This window comes from Python bivittatus, unplaced genomic scaffold (assembly GCF_059951505.1).
Source record: "Python bivittatus isolate LINGU-HERP-01145 unplaced genomic scaffold, Pbiv_v1 ctg000020_np1212, whole genome shotgun sequence".
NCBI classification, from domain to species: domain Eukaryota; kingdom Metazoa; phylum Chordata; class Lepidosauria; order Squamata; family Pythonidae; genus Python; species Python bivittatus.
In genome coordinates this window covers 69,915,012-69,929,412 of record NW_028277030.1, presented here as the reverse complement: position 1 = coordinate 69,929,412, position 14,401 = coordinate 69,915,012, and the positions used below count along the sequence as shown (strand labels likewise).

Below are 14,401 nucleotides of genomic sequence, written 5' to 3'. Positions count from 1 at the left end.
GAAAACTGCAGGGACTTGTCTAAGCAGTTGCCAAGAGTCAACACTGACTCAAAGGAACAAACAAAACTATTAATATTGCACTTATTTGTATATGTATCTGTGTGCCTTATAAACAGCGTGCTCTAAACCTCTAATTTCATTTGTTGCAAGAAAATGTCTCTTTTTATCTTTTAAAAATGTACTTTAGAAAGTACATCTTTAAGCCAGAGCTTTGCAGATTGTGAGGGATCTCAGGTGAGACAGAAAGATTACTCGGGTATGGATCAGCTGATCTGCCATCTCTGTTTCGCTTGATTTCAAATCCATGGCTTTTTAGTGCATTAGTTTGTTTAGGTTTGCAACAGTTTCCAGAAGGGAGGCTGTATTGGTATCTTACAGCTAAAAACACCAAACTTGTGGTATTTCAAAGTTGATGAGGATGATGATGATGGGACTATACTTTCATCTGCCTTTTCCCCCCACCCCCTCACCTAAGCACCATGTTACTGGCCCTGGCTTTGTGGTTCCTCCGTAAGGATGATTAAAGTATGAATTAGCCTCAAGTATCCTTCTCAGCTAGATGAAAGGAAAATAATCTACAAATGCAACAAATACTATAAGCAATTCTCAATTTGTAGTTGTTATAGAATGTACTTGGAATCCATAATGACACAAGCTTTTTGCTTTCCAAGACTCTTGTCTCTATGACCTTAAACATGCTCAGATCTCATGTTATGCCACAAACTACAATTTCTTTTGATGAGATTCTTTGAAGACCTATTCCTGCCCAGTGCAGGTTCTTTGTTTCTTTGTCCTGCCCAACACAGGCTTCTTTTCATCTCAAAGCAATTTCATCAAACTGTGCTAGACCATATACTGAGAATTTCACTAGTGTTTCAGAGGCTCAAATTCACACAAAGTAAAATGGAACGGGATATTTTTATTTTTGTTTCAACTGTCAAGCAAAATGAAGAAAGGTAGCCAAACAATTATTAGACTTCTTACAAGCTGAGATCGACTTCTGATAATTTTCATGTACTTTTCTTGGCAACAATAATGTTGTTTACCATTCCTTTCTTCCAGTTTTGTTTTATATTGTTTTTAACTTCATAGTCTAACAGCAGCCCTGGGATTTCCTGAAAACTTCTCATCAGACTCATTACAGACTAAATAGGTCTGACCCTGCTTATCTTTTTGAGGTGGGCCAAGGTTGGCCATGTAGTACCAGCTGCTATAGACAAAGACACCTTATTCAATCATTCGTCATAAATGTTTTCTATGGATTTTACAGACTACCTTTCCCAATATTGGGAATTATATACTGTAAACTTTTCAGCTATGCCTGTACATTTACTATTTTCCTCTTCTATTAAAAGCATGAGTTACTTTAAAAATTGAATGTATTACTTTCTATGATAAATATCTAAGCAAATATTAAAAACATGCTTAATCATAAAATATAAATTGTTTTAGATATTTAAATAAATGGCTTTCGTCTAAGTGATCTGACTTTAAACTCTCAAACAAATTATTGAATTTTATTAAATGTATCATTTTATTTATCTATTTGCTTTATGCTTATTTCCTACACCCAGATTAGTTGCCATTACTTTTCTCCATTGTTTTACAGCGCTTACAGAAGCATGAATCAGGCATCACTTCTAACGTGTGATGCAGTTGTTCTATGTGAAGTGCTACTAATTTGCCCTTTGAAGTTTATAAGATCAATATAGACAGAAGTTAAAATAGAACAAGGTCATTTCTGCTATGCAGCAGTATGAAACACAATGATGGTCAGGTGTAAAGGAAAGTAATATTTTATTAACATTTTTTTAAAAATGATTTTCTTTTTTTCTTTGTTAAATATTGCTTGAAATTGTTTTTTATTGTTTACTTGGCAAGTGAAAATAACTTCTGTAGCTGAAGTATCTTATAACACAGTCTTGTATATACAGTATTGATTTTGAAGTCCTGTTGAGCTTAATGGGATTTAATAGCTGGTAAATGGATACAGGATTGTAGTTTGAATTAACATAATTAACTCATTAATTTTATGTTTTAATTAATTCACTTTAAATAAAGATGATACAGTTGAGGATTTAATCATGATTGAAAGAATTTGTAGACTGCCCCATTCCAGACAATTCTGGACAGCTCTTTGGAAAACCTTGCTCCCTGAGGTCCAAGATGACCTCCAGCCCCTCTCTTGGTGGAAGAGCTACTAAAGCATTTTGGACAGGTGGCTGTCTAGCTTCTAAAGACCTCCATTGAAGTAGAACCATATTTCGAGGCAACCTATTCCATTAATTGGCAGCTCTTATCCTCATAATATTTAAGCTGAATCTTCTTTGTAGTTTCAACCCATTGGTTCTGATCCTGCCTTCCAAGGCAACAGAGAACAAATCCACTCCCTCTTCTGAAAACTGAATACACCAAGTTTTTTTTTTTAATTCCTCATAGTATTTCATTTCCACTGATCATATTAGTGGTCCTCTGAACTTGCTTCAGTTTGTTGATGTGATTAGATTGCAGTACCCAAAACTGGATACAATATTCCAAGTGAGAGGGCAAAACAATTACTTCCCATGATCTTGTCTCCATGCTTCTTGTCTTTTAAGCAACTGCATCACATTGGTGGCTCATGTTCAGTTTATGATCTATTAGAACATCCAGATCCATTTCACATCTACCACTGCCAAACTAGGTTCCATTTCCCCCAACCCCAAATCCTATACTAGTGGCTTTCATTTTTCCTTTCCAGATACAGGCTTCTACATTTTATCCTGTGTGTTGTAGCCTACTATCCCACTGCATGTGTCTTTTTGAATCTTCTCTTTCTTTTTCAAAGTGTTAGCCATTCTTTCTAGTGTTGTGTCATCTGCAAATTTGATAATCATCCCTCAGTCCCTTCATTTAGTTATTAATAAAAATGTTGAACAGCACAAGGTCCTGAACAGAATCCAGTGGCACTCCATTTGATACTCCATTCCAATCTGAGGTGGAACTGTTTATAAATATACTGAGTGAAGCAATAATGATTCCAGCCAATAATGATTTCAACAAATCATTAGTTAGCATTCAACAGTCTGTCCTCATTGATAAAATGATGAAATATTGGCTGGGTGAATATATTTTGTTTTTAAATAAATATGTTTCCTACTGTCTTTCAAACTCTACAACTACTTTTGTTTTCCAGGCTAGCAAAAGGGTTCTAAACTCCTCCTCCTCCTCTTCACTTTTAGTTAGTACATTAAAAATAATGTCCATCAATATAAGTTTATATGGTATATAACTGCTCTGGTTTACATTTTGTGTTATATAAATTAGGAAGATCTTATGCGAAGCTCATTCAGTTTCTAAGACTTTTAAAACAGTGCTTTTCAAATTTTATACATATTTTTTTTTTAATTAAATTAAATTAGGACTAAGGGCACATCATAGCATACCCTTATAAACCAATATGCTTTGCTGATGACAATGTACACCAGTGCTTCTCAACCTTGGCAACTTTAAGCTGTGTGGACTTCAGCTCCCAGAATTCCCAATGCTGGCTGGGAAATTCTGGGAGTTGAAGTCCACACAGCTTAAAGTTGCCGAGGTTGAGAGACACTGATGTACACTACATTCCCCTGATCTATTATGTTAGTAACTCTGTCAGAAAAGGAGATAACATTAGTCTGACTTGTTTGTGACAAACCTGTGCTGGCTCTTGATAATTGTTGCATTGTCTATTGACTGAGGCTAGGTACTATATGTTAAGTTACAAATAAATAGAATAGCAATCCAAATACCTGATAAATGTTTTCTGCATTCTTTATAATAGTAATATTTCTGTAAATGTATTTTTCTTCTGCTTTTCATGGCAAACTCAACTATTGATATAATCTCATTTTTTTCAGTCTATACTATAGATTATAGGAGGATTCAAAATTGCTAACAGTCCTATGAAAAGAGTTTATGAAATCATCAACAATGTTTTGTAAATAATTATTAGTCAGTCAAATATAAAGTTCTAAGAATAGTTCACAATATTTTTTCTACCAAACACAAAAGCAAAGCAATTATTTCATTGTTTAAGCTCTTGCAAATATTGCCAATTTTTATAATTCTTTTATTAATAGAAATATTTATTGGCATAATTAATAGATATTTTTATTTAATTGTTAGTAATTTTTAGTTTTGACATTTTGTCCAAATAATCAATGCCTGAGTTCCAGCTTTAAAGATACAATCTTCTCAGGAATTTAGTTAGAAATGTTGCCTGCATAGGTGTACTGATTTCTAACAATATAATTGTACGAAATTGGTAGTTTATCTCCTAATACACACACACACACACACACACACACACATATATATATATATATATATATATTATAGAAGTTATGATCTGTTGCCTGAGCTTGTTTCTTTCCTCTTTCCTCTTCACTCCTCACCTCTCTTTTCCTTGTATACTATGTCATTTTATTTTAAAATATTTTATTATATGCACAAAATAGCACAAAAGCATATTGTTTTTATTTACTAATAATAAACTAATACTACTGTTCATTATATGTCGAAGTTGTCTTATAGAATTAAATTAACATATACATCTTTTTGCTTATTAAGAAATAAAAAGTATTCAGAATTAAATTGTATGGCAGGTTATTATTTTTAGTATTTGTAAATAAGATGTTATATTTTGGATAAATAGTAATGTTAGAATATTTTAAATAAATTACACATATTTAAATATATGAATTTTATGTGCACATGACTGTGTATAGTTTTCAAACTGGTAGCCGGTGAGTCTTCTGCAAAAAAAATTAAAGAAGGGACTTGAATAAAATGTGCCAGAAAACTTCTTACTGTAAATCTTATACAGCATTTTAGCATGATCAACTATACACTGTTACATCAATTTAAGTAAAATGTATATTTTTATAAAATCTTGCTAATGGAAACATTTACAGTAGCTAAAAAGAAAAATAGAAATCTTTATTTGTAATTAATTTTATATTTGAAATCTCATCTAAAGATGAATTTATCCTGAATTAGAAAAAAATGAAATGCAAACAATGTCATCTGTTAACACAAATCAACAACTTATCCCTGCTTTTTGAGACTCTGCATTCTAGTCCAGCTTTAGTCATAGCTGGCTGACTTTAGGCCAGTCACTGTCTCTCAGCCCTAGGAAGAAGGCAAGGGCAAACCACTTCTGAAAATGTTCCCATGAATACTGCATGGATGTGTCAAGGTAGTCACTAGGAATCAAAACTGACTCAAAGACAATTAGTAATAACAACAACAACAATAAATACTTAGGTGCAATCCCAAAACATCTGGAGCCCACTTGAATATCATTGGCATTGACAAAATCACCATCAATCAATTGCAAAAGGCAGCTTTACTTGGAACATCCTGCAATGATACCTCTAACACCATCAAACAACATCTGCCTATCCCAGGTCCTTGGGAAGGATTTAACGGGGATACAAATGCCAAATCCAGTCTAAACATCTGGCTGACTGTGCAACCAACCATAAATACTTGTTTTAAAAACACACACATCTAACTAGTCTATCTTTCATAGACTTCTACACAGCTCAGATAGCTAAAAACATTGCTGTATGACCCAAATGCACATGACAAAAGAGCTGCAAAACAAATAACACAACAGCTGTGAAAACTGCAATTGATAAAACTATGCAAAATTATGCATGGAAGATTTTAGCAATCCAAAGTTACATATATTGCAAAGAATTCTGAATATTTGTTTAGTTTGATAAAAGGTAGGATGTATTTCATTTAATTTCTCTGAAGTGCTCTTTACTCTGATTTGGCTTTTCTACTGGAAATGCAGAGTTTTACTCAGTACTTTCACAAGCATGAAGCTGGAAAGAATCCCTCTGCAATGAGAAGGTCTACCTTTGCTATTTCAGGAGACACAATTGGCAATACGGATTTAAGGGACTATATGACAAAATGATAGCTTTGCTCCATATACCTTTTTGTTACCACCAGAATCACTATTGGTTAAAATTAAACATTTGCTTAGAATACTTATTTTATATGTAGCTTGGATCATTTATTTGGGTGGGGGGGGAAATGGCTTGGTAAGATAATATGTTTAATTTAAGAGGCAAACAGATCTGTGATCTTCCAAAGGGTGGCACCTCTTTAAGCACCACCTCCCGAAATCCTGTGGTGCTCAGGAGCATATATCAGGATTTTGATTCCTACGGCTTAGTCCCTTTTTCCTTTCCTAGCAATGAGGACTTGAAAATAGAGGAAGTATATGGGACTACAGTACTGCATGTCATTCAACCATTCATTTGGATAAGTAAAACCCTCTCGATAACTAACAGCTCCCACAGGTCTGATTCCAAAGCATTATTTGTCAATGGGGAAGAGGTTCAGTGCCACAATTGCTAATAATTGGAGATGGAACAGCAGGGAGAAAAATAAGGTAGCTCTTTAGAGACCCAAATTTGAGACAAGGGGTATCCTCGTGAGAGACGTAAGTGAATGTGAAATGTGGCACAGCTGCGGTCTTAATTTCAGAATGAACATCAAGCCCTGACTGTTTTCTGATAAATATCAAATGCTGCAGCGCAATTCAGCAGTGAAAGAAGGACATCAACGGTAATTGAAAAATGCAGAAGAAAATGTATATTTTATTTTCTTTATTTCAGGCAAAGCATTAATGTAAAATTAAAATTCTGCTTGGCACCCTTGACCATTCAGTGAGTAACACTTTTCTTCCAGAAATATTTTTCAGTATAAATATTCAATAGCGTCAAAGAATGAGAGGGAAAACAGAGTTAAAAAGAAAACAACCTACAGATAAAGGCTATAGGGAGGTCATGTGGAGATCACTAATATGTAGTCAATAGACAACACAAGCTCCACTATGGATTTAGGTAGCATTACATTTCCTTTACCTCTAAGGATCCAATTTTGTAGATGTATCTAGTGTTATTTAGAACCTTTTAAACAGGAATATGAAAATACCTTATTTAACTCTCTCATTCCATTTCGTCCCAGTGTATGTTCTGCTTTTTGCCCTACTAGCTGGCTGCCATTGGGCGGTGAGTTCTGAAGAGTGCTAGAGATAAAAACATGACTTATTACAAAAAGAAACAATGTAATTCACTAAAACGTAGATGCTGTACCTGGGTGCTGTACTGACTTAATACATCCAATATATCTAAATGGGCATTGCTTCCATATAATTGTGGTTAAGCTAGCCTGAAACTCTGCTTTAGAACATTGCCAGAATGACCTATATTAAGTAGAGCTAAAATCCAATCAAAGATGCTTCACAGCACAATATTCATACATGCATACTCAAAGGCAGAGCCATCCCAAGAGACAAGAGAATAAAACAGTGTTCTCTCCCACACATTTCTATAGGCTTTATAGTGTTACTTTGCCACCAGTGTTAAAGGAAGATTCAACTGACATAAAATATATAGGACCTAACTGAACTGCTAGTAGAATAGTACTTTAGTTCCAGTGACGAAGTAGCATCACGTAGTACATCTGCAGGTGGGGCAGGCTAGATACCTCACACATTTTTGTTGACCAGTAAAAGGGAACAGTCCAAGAGTTCTGCTACTGATTGCCAAATTCAGTTGCCTGAAGCAATTGATTTAGGAAATTCATCACTTAATCTAATTATTAAATTTAGGTAAATTATTATTAAATGATATTATTTAAATTTTTTATATTTTCTGTAAGGATAGGTTTGATCCATCTCTCTGGACCTACAAAATATTGTCTTGGTTTAATAAAAGCATTTGATTTTATTACTCCATAAAACTATAGAGAGGTTAGTTTAATTCCTTTTTCTTTACGTGACCTCATGACACCTTCAGTCTCAATGGATATCTTTACTCTGAGAAGGATAGCAGAGATGGCTTTAAACCAAGTATTTAGAGGTAAAAGTACAACCAAGGCTATTCCACCTATAATTTCCTTTCAGAGAGATCATTTCCTCTTGGCTCTAAGCAATTTGCTTTCATTGCTCAACAAAAATGTTGCCTAACCACTGTGCACAAACTGAAATATGGATTATGGATTTCATGAGATTGTTTGGTTTGGGGTTTTGTTTTCATTTTGTTTTTTTGGCTTTTGAAAAAGTGTTTTTCTTTTAAACAAGTATTTTAACATTCATAGATTTACCACATGCACAAATGAGTAGACACACATTGGGGGGGAAATGAGATGTTGAAACAGTACACAAGAAGTTTCTATCTCACATTCTGCAAAACAAATGACTTTTTGTGCATCCATTTATCAGTTTCAGTTTGTCAATCAATTCCAATGACTGATTTAAAGAAGGGGCGTATGCATGTGGACGCAAATGCTTGCACATCAGACTATGAATTGCCTATATAAATGAATGCTTTACCAAAGACCAATTTAATGCATTATTACAATAAAAATATACCCTAGTAATGTTACAAGAAACTGCCATTCCCTTTTGTCAAGGATTTTTTATTTTATCACAAATTTATTAGCTCTGAATGCAAGACATTACTTATCTACCTATTGACTGGGGAAAATAAGTGAATTCATGTGACATGTTTCTGAGTATATACAGTTTTTTTTCTATATGCTTGTTTAAGACTGACAATATGCTGCTTAGCAACTTTATATAAATGGGTGTCAGCAGATTATTCTGTATTAAATAGTTTTTTTGAAACCTTGTTTTCTCCTATTATATAAAAAAGCTAATATATTGAAAAACTACATTCATACAGAAAAATAGTTTTGATCTAATTGAAATACATTCTCTTAGAAATATTGCCTAATGCATTATACCAAAGTATTGCTTCTCACTTCCTTCTTATCTTCCTGCATAGTTAACTGCTCAGCCTACCTTCTAATACAGAGGGAGAGAATATATAATTAGCTACATTCCAGTCAGTTTTGGACCTGCCAAAAAATCTTGGCAAAGTAGAGTTGCTTCAGTAGAAGTATATCAACTGACAAGCAAATTCATTCTGAAAATTCATTTCTTAGAATAGAAACATAATAGAATGTTTCAGATAGAATGTGCTGTATGAGTTTCTTCCCTTCACAGCAGCTCCTTGAAGAACAGACACATTGAGGCCCAAGAATTTGAGCAAGTAGTCTTGATTATGTAGAAGAGGTTTTCTTTATGAAACCTCAGTGAGAGCTATATTCCATGACACTTTACCTGGACCGTCAGCTGAACACCTCTCACATTTTAGAAAGATGGCTAAGTAGGCCACAGATATTTGGCCTTTATAGGCAAGGTGATTAGTTTCTATGAAATACTGCTATATAGATATTTTTCCACATACAGTATGGAATATTATAGATATTTCTGCAAATATGTAGTATTTTTCCATATATGCCTTATAGCACATAAATATTGGATCACCGTGTCAAAGCTGTAAACCTGATGCCCCTTAGCGAACCAAAACATCAATAGTTATACCAGTTAGTATTATTACAATGTTGCTATTCCCTTCTGGAAGGGCTATCATAGCTTCTATGGGGTCAGACAGTTTTGTGCTTGATTAATGCAACAACCAAATTCATATCACAGCTTTAAGATTTCTTGCAATCTTCCTCTGACCATAACTTACTCTAATCTTATGCATCTGTCCCTAAACACAGTGATGCCAGGATGATTAAATGCACATTGCAACATTATAGCACAAGCTCTACCAATTCATACATAAGCATTAATGGGATGGAGTTTACATCATGATGTTATGGTCCACGTTTCATCACTTCTCCCTGTGCAAATTGCCCATGACTCTAATGACAAAATATTTCTAATGGGATATGTGTTAGTAATGACTGTGCATAAAATTTTGTGTAAATGATAACTGTATAACTAAATTTTCTTTTATGAAAATGAATGCAGTTTCTCCCTCTTATGCATACAATTTTTCTTATTAAAAATTTCAGAGGCCATCCTGAAATATTTTCGTATTGTAAATAGACATTCAGTGTATCATGGAAGTTACCAATTATGATGTTTTACATTTTCACCCTAAAAGCCAATACCTGTTGGGATATTAATATTAATTATAAAGTATTTAGAATGCAACAAAGCAAAACACAGAAAGCATAACTAGAAAAGAATTAATCATAAGTATTTTAGGCCCAATAGAGAATGACTTAATGGCATCACTGCAGCTTAAATATGCAGTGGTCAAAGTGTGGGACAGCATGGTTGAAATCCCCATCCAGAACTGAAATTATCTAAACAATCTTGGGGCAGTTGTTATAATTCAGCATAAGCTAGACCCAAGTTTGTGAAGATAAAATGGATGTGGAGAGAGGGAGAAATAACTGGATCTTTCCACCTTCCACATTTTCCATTCTCCAATCCCCTCATCTTCATGGCTGCCCACTTTGAAATGTAGATAGTAATGCTACAAGGAGAGTCAAGAGGAGGGATGAGGTGAGAGTTCCCATAAACGGGGGAGTGGACTGTGTGAAGATTTGCTACAGTTTCAAATAACTGCTGTGAAGCTTGTAACAAATCAGCTCAGCCCCCAGACCCTCTGATGTCGTAAAACAGGTAGGTTGGAAATTAAGTCCAAACTTTCACAAAAACCTTTGAAAGACTGTGGGATATAGTACAATGTATAAAAGGGGTGGCGGGGGGAGGAAAACCAATGTAATGTGGAAATTAAAGTATCAGGCTAGAAAAAGAGAAATGTGTACAAATCCCCATTCAACCACAAAATTGGAGTAAAGCCAGTCACTACATCACAGCATTGTTATGAGGATAAAAATGTTAAGACTATTATTTGAAAAATATTATATATCTATTTCACTTAATAGACGGGGAATCCCATGAGTGTTGCATAAAACTCATATTAAGCACTACAGTTCTCTTAAAAATCTTAAAAATGCTGGGATTTGGGATTTGAATACGATGAATCTCATTGGACCTCTTTGTGGCCCGGAAATTCCTTTTAATATCCTGTTGCAGGCAATCATGGTTAATCATGAAAATAATTCAAAGGTGACAATGCACGTTGCTAAATTTACACTTTTCTAGATTTAATGAAGATGTATAAGCAATTTTTTATACATTATTATTGCAAATGGTAATGCCCAATTAGTCTGGCCTAGTTGAAAGGACTGTGATTTCTGAGAAGACATTGAGAACATGACCCAACAACTTTTCATAATGAATCTTGCTGTTGATATATAGTCCACTTTATATTTATGTAACCTAAGAAATTGTTGGTAACTGCCAGGTTTGTTACTAGGAAACTAAAATACCTATTTCATTGGATCAGTCATATTTAAAAGTGTGGGAAACTGCTCTGGCTGAAAACTTAACAAGACAGAGTTTTGGAAAATCCTTTAGCAAACTACACATTTACTGAAATCTGATTGTGTTTATTAGCTACACTAAGAGTTTTCCTAGCTGATTTTCTTTGTCTGTACAGCAGTTGTTCTGGATGGAAATATTGAATATGGATGTTTAAAAATATATGCATGAGAGAGAGAGAATATACATACGTTCTCATCTCCTTTATTTTCAACCTTAATTACATTTCTTCTTAACTCTGGATTTTTTAGGATTTTTTTTTTCAGTTTTTCTCATCCTGTTTTCTTATGCAATATAAAGGAGAAATGTTTGCTATCATGAGCTTTGTAGTAGGAAGAGTGGATTTAAAAAATGAAATGTTCAATCAATTAATTCAGTGAACTTGATTGGCTTAATAAATACAGAGCTAACAACTATACACTCTGCACAATGATTCTATGCCCACATAACAAGGAATCTGCATACTTTCCATGTGAAATATAAAGGCATTATAATGACAGAAATATCCGTATGGAGCATTCAGTATGCATGGTGTAGTATGATCATTTAACTATGAAAGGAATATATACAGAATAATTTTATTAAATAAACAATTAACTCCAGATTCTATGGGAATGTAAATAGCCTGATAAGGATGTGGGGAAAGGGAAGTAGTGAAACTGGTTATGAATCATTTACAACATGTGAGTAGAAATTGCTCTATTTTCATTAAATGCTAGCATTATATATTGACAACAATCTGTCAATTAGAAAATCTGTTGAAATATTTTCCCACCATACGACTCTCCAGCCAAGAAAGAATCTGAACAATGGCTCTACTTTTTAGTAATGACATTCTGAGCAGTCCATTGTTCAGAATTGGTCCCACAGATATCTAATTTTTAGTAGGAACAAACATGTTATTAGATCATACTAGAGTTTTTAATCCAGAAAATTTGTGTTGTACTTCACAGATTTAAGAAAAGTCTATCACCATATGGGGTGCCTGATGATGATTTCTAACTACTGTGATCTGGAAATGAATAAACTTTGCACAGCAGCTTCAACTGTGACAGATGAACATGCATGCAGGGTGTTTTTATGAGCCAGAAACAGGGAGTCTCTTTTAACTCATCAAAAAGAGAGTATAATGAATAGGCTTAAAGCATCATCCATTTACTGCTGTTTTATTGTTTCTGAAGTCTACTAAACTGATTTGTTGTTTCTGATAGAACGTTGTCATTCTTATTTCTCTAAAATCACTAGTTCATGGTGAAACTTTAATCTATATTTCAATTTTCACATATCTGGAGAATCCTAAAAGCATGATCTTAATGTGTTCTCCATAGTTAACACAAGTAAATGCAAAAGAAGCTATTGTATATTTAGCAATAAGCAATAACTGATGGGTCTAGCATGATCAATTATGTTTCTATCTTTCCCGCTCCTGACTTGGAAGTTTTCGGCTATACTAGCTGGAGATTATGGAAATTGAACTCCAACACAATTAACAGGCAAAGGCTGGAGAAGGATTGCATAGTTTTTGACTGAAATTGTGCCTTATATTTTCTGGCAAACTAAATGTCACCTAAATAGAATGCACAGACTAAATATGAAGGCTTTGGCAATCTAGACCATGCAGGTGGCATTTGGGACAGATATCTTCTAGAGTTGTCTTGCAAGCATAAAGATGCCTGCTTACCCTTTTCTAGACAAGAGGAAAGAAATAGATACTCCTCTTCTCTCCCCATCCTCTTTCTATAGCATAAATTCCTCTGATTCTTCAACTGGTCCTGAATACATTTTAGAATTACATCTACATAAGCATTAATCATAACATTCATCGGGTTTTCTCTTAATCTTGGTTTCCAAACCTACTTCAAAATCTGGCTTTTAAACATGGAAAAAAGAGAACCCAATTAGTTTACACTCATTCATTAAAAATAGTTTTGGTGATGATATAACAGCAAAAACAAACAACAAAAAAGGAAATGAAATGAGAACATATAGTTCCATTCTTTCAGACAGAAGAAAAAGAGAAGGGATGAATATGACAAAATTCCAGATTGTAAACTATAGTATGAGATACTGAATGCACTGTATTGGTGCACTTGCACTAGTCCTTATTCTGAGTCACGTAGGCGTTCCCTGAGATAATGATTCTTCATATATTTGCCCTGTGATTAGATACTGCATTCTGTACGTGAAAATCCCAAGTGGTATGTTCTTCAAGAGAATGATTATTAAGACAGCCTTATCAGAAACAAGTGCAACCGTCATTATGATTGTCAGGATCACTGAAATTAATTGCAAGTACAAGAGTGATGGAGCTTAAAATAGCATGAGCTGTTGATGACCCAAAAAACCACTCACAGCATGTCCAAGCTAGTATTTGGCAGAGCACATGCAGCTTAAAAAAAGAACATAACCCTTTAGGTTCATACAAGCACTTAAACATTTTGTGGAAATGTCAGGCCATAAGTAGGAAAAGAACTTTCAATTGTTTATAAAGCATTTTCCTCCAGTTAGTGAGACAGATTTTAATGTTTACCTGCTTTTTTTTCTCCTTGAAAGAACCGGATAAGCTTACATTTTAGAGGGCAGCTGTTCAATTAAAAAACAATAATTCTTGCCAAGATAGACCCCATGATTCTTATGGTGGAGTGGGGGAGTATGAGTAAATGCCAGTCAGCTTAGCAATATTTAAAGATACGTAAGGAACTTAGCTTGGAAGCTCTGCTGACGATGTACAACTTGGAGATATTTCCAGAAGTGTCTGTCAGACAAAGTGTAAAAATAATCAGAGGCTGATGACATCAATTAATGAGACTTTCGCTGGAAGGCCGAAGCACGCGACAGAGCAGAAAACAAAATTGGCTTCATTGTTGCCTTTTTATTGATCAATAAATTAAAAAGGAAAATGATGCTCCAAAGTGTGATATGCTATGCAGTTTATATAATTTTTTTAAAAAATCATTAAAACTCTGAAATGATCTAAAACCTTGTTTGTGTGAGGGATCCTATGTGTGTATGTTGGAAAGTATTATAGACTAGCACAGGAGATGAATGTGAGGGTTGTCAAAGCAGAAAGGAAGCATATCCAGAAATCCTATATATTGAAAGTCC

General features: G+C 34.2%; 1 protein-coding gene across 9 annotated transcripts in view; it reads left to right on the top strand.

Annotated features, from left to right (window-relative positions):
• LOC112540394 (uncharacterized) overlaps positions 1-14,401 on the top strand; it is a 93,415-nt gene that overhangs the window by 2,238 nt on the left and 76,776 nt on the right. The window lies entirely within an intron of this gene.